This window comes from Streptopelia decaocto, assembly GCF_964273445.1.
Source record: "Streptopelia decaocto genome assembly, chromosome: 9".
Lineage (NCBI taxonomy): Eukaryota > Metazoa > Chordata > Aves > Columbiformes > Columbidae > Streptopelia > Streptopelia decaocto.
In genome coordinates, this window is record NC_138664.1 from 5,443,569 (window position 1) to 5,449,917 (window position 6,349).

The window sequence follows — 6,349 nt, forward strand, 5'->3', positions numbered from 1 at the left end:
AAGAGCCTTGAACATAATTACAGCCTAAGAGCTGTGGTAGGAACTCAGCGACCTGAAGCCATCTCCTGGACTTTAGTGCAATCAACAGATTGACACTGCTGGGTCCTGAAGGCTGTTTTTTGGAAGCTGTACGCCAGGTTTGAATGCCAGAGCAGGCAGAGAAGCAGCACAGGTGCCTGTTCCAAAGGTTGGAGACAGAAAAGTGTCTCAAAAGCCATGGAAGAGCCAGATGGAGGCAACCACTGGAACGCTCCGCACATAATTGAGGGCACCTTTAAGGGTGAGCACGAGGTGGCTGCCCACCTCCAGGATGCTCTCTGCTACTGCTGTGCAAGTCACTGTCATTAGAGCTGAGGACGGAGTTTATAGCTGAGTAACCACAACAACTTTGCACAAATTAAACAACATGCTGCAGGTTAATTAGATTTCTTACCACTGCATCCATTAACTTAGTCCCGTCATCTGTTGTCCGGAAGTGGATGGAGCCCCTTTGAAATCCACTCGGAGGTGTGGACAATTAAACTTCTCCCTGGGCAAGCATACCAACACGTCCTTGTCTATGTGGGCATGGGCAGGAGATGCCACCTTCTCTGCTTGGAAACCCCTTGGTGCAGCAGATGAGACCAACTGGAGATGCAGTTGTCTTCCACCAGCACAGAGCCCAGGCTGGATTTCCCAGCTGGCATTTCAAATCCACCTTCTCCTAAGCTGATCTTTAAGAAAAATAGGTATTTTCATTGGCAAAGTGGCTCTCTCATTTTTGCACAGGGGATTTGTGAATATAAATAAACAAAAGAGCCCCCTCCAACAACATCTGAGAATGCGGCTTCACATTTTTAAACCAATTTCCTTCGACCGTGTCAGGGCCTGTTTTGTGTTTGCTCGACAATTATGTGGCTAATGAGGACAGCCACGGTTACATCAGGCGGGATTAGGAAGAAGAAGGCTACAAATGTTGCTGTTGCTTAAGACAACTGCTAACTAATGCGGGCTCAGAGGGCACGGTCTGGGGGTGAACGGCTCCTTGCAGAGCTCCTGGTGCTATTTTGAAGGAGACAGAGCGGGCGGCAGGTGATGGAGACTTCTGGTTGTTGCATGGTGGCTGTGCCCATGGGAAATGAGAAAATTTGCAGGTAATTAGGAATATTTAGTTTGTCCCATGGAGGCAGAGACATGGTCCCTCTGATGGAGCAGGAGGCACCAGCCCAAACAGACCTGCAGGGCTCAGTAAAATGTGTTCAGAAACAACAGGGGAACTGAGCCTTACAATTGACAACACCAACAAACTGCTATTTTAGCTGAAGCCCTCCCACCCCAGCTCTCTTATGGTCAGCATGGAGCTTTATGTGGCTTTTCTGCAGGGCTACAGCTGTCTCCCAGCCCTCCGAAGAGGGCGAGGAAGGACAGCAGGGAGGATGCCTGGTGCTGTAGTGAGACCCCGCTCCCCAGGCCCCCCTGGGGAGACACAAGCAGCCAGTATGGCTTTCGGATGCCTCCTCCCAGCTACTTTGCCATCAGCTCTCTGGCCACCAACTCCACCACACGCTGGCTCTGCCATTGATCAGCCCCCAGGCTCTCTATCGCAGGATGGACGCTGTGTAGGTGCTCCCCGCAGGCACCAAAAGATGTGCTCAATTAATTTCTACGACCACAGCGCCCCTTGGGAGAGCACCCACTGTGGCTGTGATGCTGCCCAGAGGGGTTTTTCTTTTTTGCCTTGTGACCCCCATCCTCCTGAACTCCTATCCCACATTTCAGCTGCATCTTCTACAAAAACCTCTTGGCTGAAGCAGAGAGGACATGTTCATTCACAGATGACATGACCATGGCAGAGGTGCTGCCACATGTCCATCTTAAGGGCTGAGCAGAAGAGTGTCCAGACCAAACAACCTCAAGATTGAGATGTCAGCCCCCCTTAAACTACATTTCTGTGCCAGTCCTCCAATGAACCCTTGGGTTGGATGCTGTCACAGCAAGGCACAGAGCCGAGCATTTCACCCTCGGATCCCTCTTCCTTCCCTGCCAGTGCCATCAGGGAGCTCCTGTCTTCCCTCCTTGGCTTGTGGGCTTGGAACAGCATGGCACAGCCACCCTCTGTGGCAGGAGAAACCCCTGTCCTCTCCCAACCTTCCTGCTGGAGAGCAAAGGTGGGTGGTGAGGACCCTGCAGAAAGGCTTGGGGAGCAGCCAGCTCCTGGCTCTTCCTCCCACCCTTTCTGTTGCCATTTAGCTGCCATTTGCAGATTCTCCAGCATTTAGTCCCAATGCTTAGTCTCAGAGTCCAGCGATCCATCCGCTCACAGCTCATGGAGACACCATAATTCCTTTTGCTGACTCTGCTCCATGCCTGGTGCTGGAGCCGCAGCCCAGCCCTGGGCTGTTACCACCAGCCACAGACCTCAGCACCCCAATGGCCGTGTTTGTCCCTTCCCTGTCCCTGTCATGGCCACCCAGCCTGTGTCTGCCACCTGCCTTCTTGGAAGAAGATGGCACGCGTGCTGAAGAGCCTCCCTTGAGCACAGCCACTGAATCGCACTCCGGATGACTAATTTGTGCCCTAATTGGTGTGGAAACAAATGCCAGAAAGCGCTGGAATACTGAGAAGTGAAGCTCTCCATCTTGGCTTCCTTCAGGGAAATGGGCTTAATTAAGAGTCTGTCTTGCAAAGAGAGATAATTTCTAGCTATGTGTTGAAACAGGAGACAGGGTGGAGGTTGCAGCTGAGACCAGCATTTTCTCCTTGCTGGTCCGTTTGGCTGTTGCAAAGTGAGGGCAGATCCTGTGTGGAGGTTCCTCAGACCTCTGCATCTCTGAGGCTTGGCCAGCCCTGCCTTGACCTGTAGAACACCCCCATGTCCCTTGCACCTCTGTTAGTGCTCCTCAGCCCCAAGAACACCTTCCTCTTTTCTTCCACACACTGGGCCTATCAGCAGCAGCTTCCATTAGAAAGTAGTTGCATGAGTTGTGGGAGGCCATTTTACCAACCTGGGCAGTACTGGCTCCAGTGGTGTTAACTCCACGCCTATGATCTCCACCAGTATTTGCATTACAATTGTTCAAACTTTAGGTCACTCACTGACTGCCCTTGGGCTCTCCACTGGCCGTTTCCCTGGTGTATTTGCCCTGGACAAGCAGGTACGTCCCAGCTCTCCATGGCAGGTGGTCCTGGCCATCCCTCACATCTGGCACCCCTTCCTGCCCTGGCCAATGGATGCATACTAGGAGGGGTTGCAACACGGCAAGCAAACTGGATTGGCCTTCTGTTGCTCTGCTGGGTGTGCTGGATCCCCCGGCACCATGCCAGCACTGTGAGAGATGCCCAGCGAGCCCTGGCACTGGTGGGAAGGAGGCTCTGGGGGCACAGCCTGCCATGGAGAGCTGCTGGACCCGGTGCTGCTGCTTCCAGAGCATGGTTGGCATTGAGACACCTCAGCCCCTTTTCCTTCCCCTTCCCCACGGCCTCGCTGTGCACAGATGTTCCCTTAGAAATAGCTGTTGCCATGGTTTTTCCAAAGAAAACACATCTCTCCCCCACCCCCCTTCCCCACCACCACCACTCCCCATCGCCTTTACCTTATGACAGCAGTGATGACGCGGCTCCCTGAGAAAGGCCACTTCACGTAACTATGGTAACAATTAGCTTTCTCTTAATTTTACCTCGGGGGTGATGCTAGGGAGAGGGACCCAGAGCTGCTCTCCTGGAACGGGTGCTTCCTCCAGCCTCGTACCTGGAGCTGTGGCTGGCACACACCAGCTGCTGCTGCAGCATCCTGGGCAGATGCTTCACTTGGACATAGGGATGTCTGCAATTCTCATTTATTTCAGGCAGTGGGGACAAGCCCTCCATGTCCTATATAGCAGGGTGTGCCCCAGGACCCTACACAAGACTTAAATACCTCAGAAAGGAGCTGGGGTGGAGCATCCCCCAAGGCATTGGGAAGGGTGGGAGCATCTGCATTGCCCAGGCTCACCCCAGAAGCATGGAAGAAGGGTGGGAAGCAGCCGGGTGTGCTGGAGAAGGGTTGGGACCCAGCTGGGATTTGGGGGCTGGAAACACTGTGGGGGCAGCCATAGCCTGAATGAATGGTCTGCAACAACGCCTCGGCTCCCAGCAGCAGGCAGGTAAACGCAGTGTGAAGCCACTCCTTGGGTACATCGGAGTCACAGCTGCTGACTGCAGCGACTAAAATAAGCGTTTGCCTGCTTTTTATTCCTCCGAGCCCAGCAGAGCCCACTCAGCACCAGCAGCGGAGTTGGAGTCTATTCTTAGCCCTGCAGGGAAGGGAGCGGGAGTCCCTGCAATGCTGCCAGGCAGGGCTGGGGGCTGCCGGATCCCATCCCCTCCCTGTCCCCAGGAGCCTGGCCTGACCCCAGGGGGCACTGAGACAGGAGGGACTGCAACCCGACAGGAACAAAGTCCTACTTTTTGGCCAAGGAATGGTTAGGGAGAGGGCAGAAGGAAGTGATGCCCCATCACCTCTCTCAGCACTGCTACAGGATTTGGCATCCCCAGGAGCGGTTGTAATGCAGGTGGCTTTGGAAGGGGTCCTTGCTCTTGCAAAGCTACTTTTCTGCCCAGGCACGGGGTGGAGTGGGGGACCTCGAGTCACAGCTCCTGCTGCCTCCAAGGATGGGAGGTTTAAGGGGATTTCAGGAGTCTGAGCTGAGTGTCACCCTTCACACTGTGCTGTGCTGGGATCAGACCTGCTTTGCCCAGCCCCATCCATGAGATGCTGTTGCTGCCCACCCCCACCCTTCCCACCAGCCACCAGCATCCCATCATTCCCAAATTGCACTAGGGATTCTGCTCCAAAATGCAGGAAGATTCAGGGTAACCTCCAAACCAGTCCAGGGGAGCAGCAGACACAGTGCAGGGAGCAAAACACCCAAGATTTGGCACACCATGGCCAGCTCGGTGCTTGGCTCTGCTCTCCATCCTGGCCCCATGAGGATGAAGGCAGGATGGGGGGCAGGCAGGGATGCAGCCATGCATGGGGGACCGAGGGGCTGTGGGAAAGAAGCCCCGGCTCCATAGCAACAGGTACTTGTCACGTAATGGAGTCCTTTCCGCTCGGCCTCCGCAGCCGCCAGCCTTATTCGCATGGCCATAAATAATTCAATTTTCTCATTCACACACATGAATGCTGCGGGCCAGGGCTACGGGTGCGCTCAGCCTCCAGCTGTCCAGGGGGGAAGGGGGAGGCATGACCTGATAATAGACTCTAGCATTTGTTTAACATGGATGAGCATAGCCAGATGGCCTGGGGATGGGAGGTGAGGATGGGGAGGTGGGAGTTGAGAGGTGAGGGGTACTCTGGGGTGCTCCTGGCACCCTGAGCCTCCCCTGGATGAGTCGGGGAGGAGAGCAGGGGACAGGCACAGGGATGAGCTCTGACACCTCCAAGTCAGCCTTGAAGACACGGGCTTTTGGGCTGGGAGCAGTTTAGGTGAGCTCAGGCAGCTTTTCCTCACATCATGCCTTTGGAGTCCTCCCAACAGGGAACAAGGGGTGGGAGAAGTGCTGCACTAATCCCTGGTGAGACCCCATATCAGTGTGAGCTGGGAGCAGGGGAGTCCATCCAGAATCAAGATAATTTGTCTGGAGATGGTGAAGGGGAAGGGGCAAGGTGTGCTGCAGCATACCACCCTGTCCTGCACTGCTGGGCAAGGGCCAGCAGCCCCGAAACAACCCCAGAGAATGACAGCCCTGGTGATGGAGAGCCACATTGCAAATCACTAGTGTAATTAGCAGGCTCCGGGCCACCCCCTGGCAGAGGCGCAGGGAGCCTTGCAAGAGAAAACAAGGGAATTAGCAGGGTTAAGAGGCGGAGCTTGGAAGCTTGTGTGTTGCTGCTGAGGAGCCGGCGCCTGCTGCGAGCACACAGCAACCCAAGCTGGGAGGCGAGGGATGCTGGCTGTTGCCCAGTGGCATTGGTTCCTTGCTGTCCCCAATGTGGCTTGAGCACAATCCAGCCTAAAGTGTGCTGAGGGTGATGTGAAAGCTGGGCTCTTCATCCCCGCTCGATGTTCAAGCAGAGGGAGCCATCAGTCTAGCACATGGTAACAGCCTGAGCCTTGAGTGGTCTCAGACCCCGACAAGAAAATACAGACCAGGGAGAAGCTTTGAAGATGGAATTGGTCACTTCACCTTAACTGCCTCTCATGGGCAAAGGATTGGGCTCCTCACCACCAGAGGAAGGTCCTGACCTTGTTCACCACCCAGAGAAATCCCTCTTGGAGACCCCATCCCTGCTTAAGACAGCAGCAAGGAGGCGCTTAGCCTGGAGCTCAGGCGCCGTCTCAAAATGAAGCTTACAAAGCCAGCAAAGAGAATTCAGATGCTGCCAGAA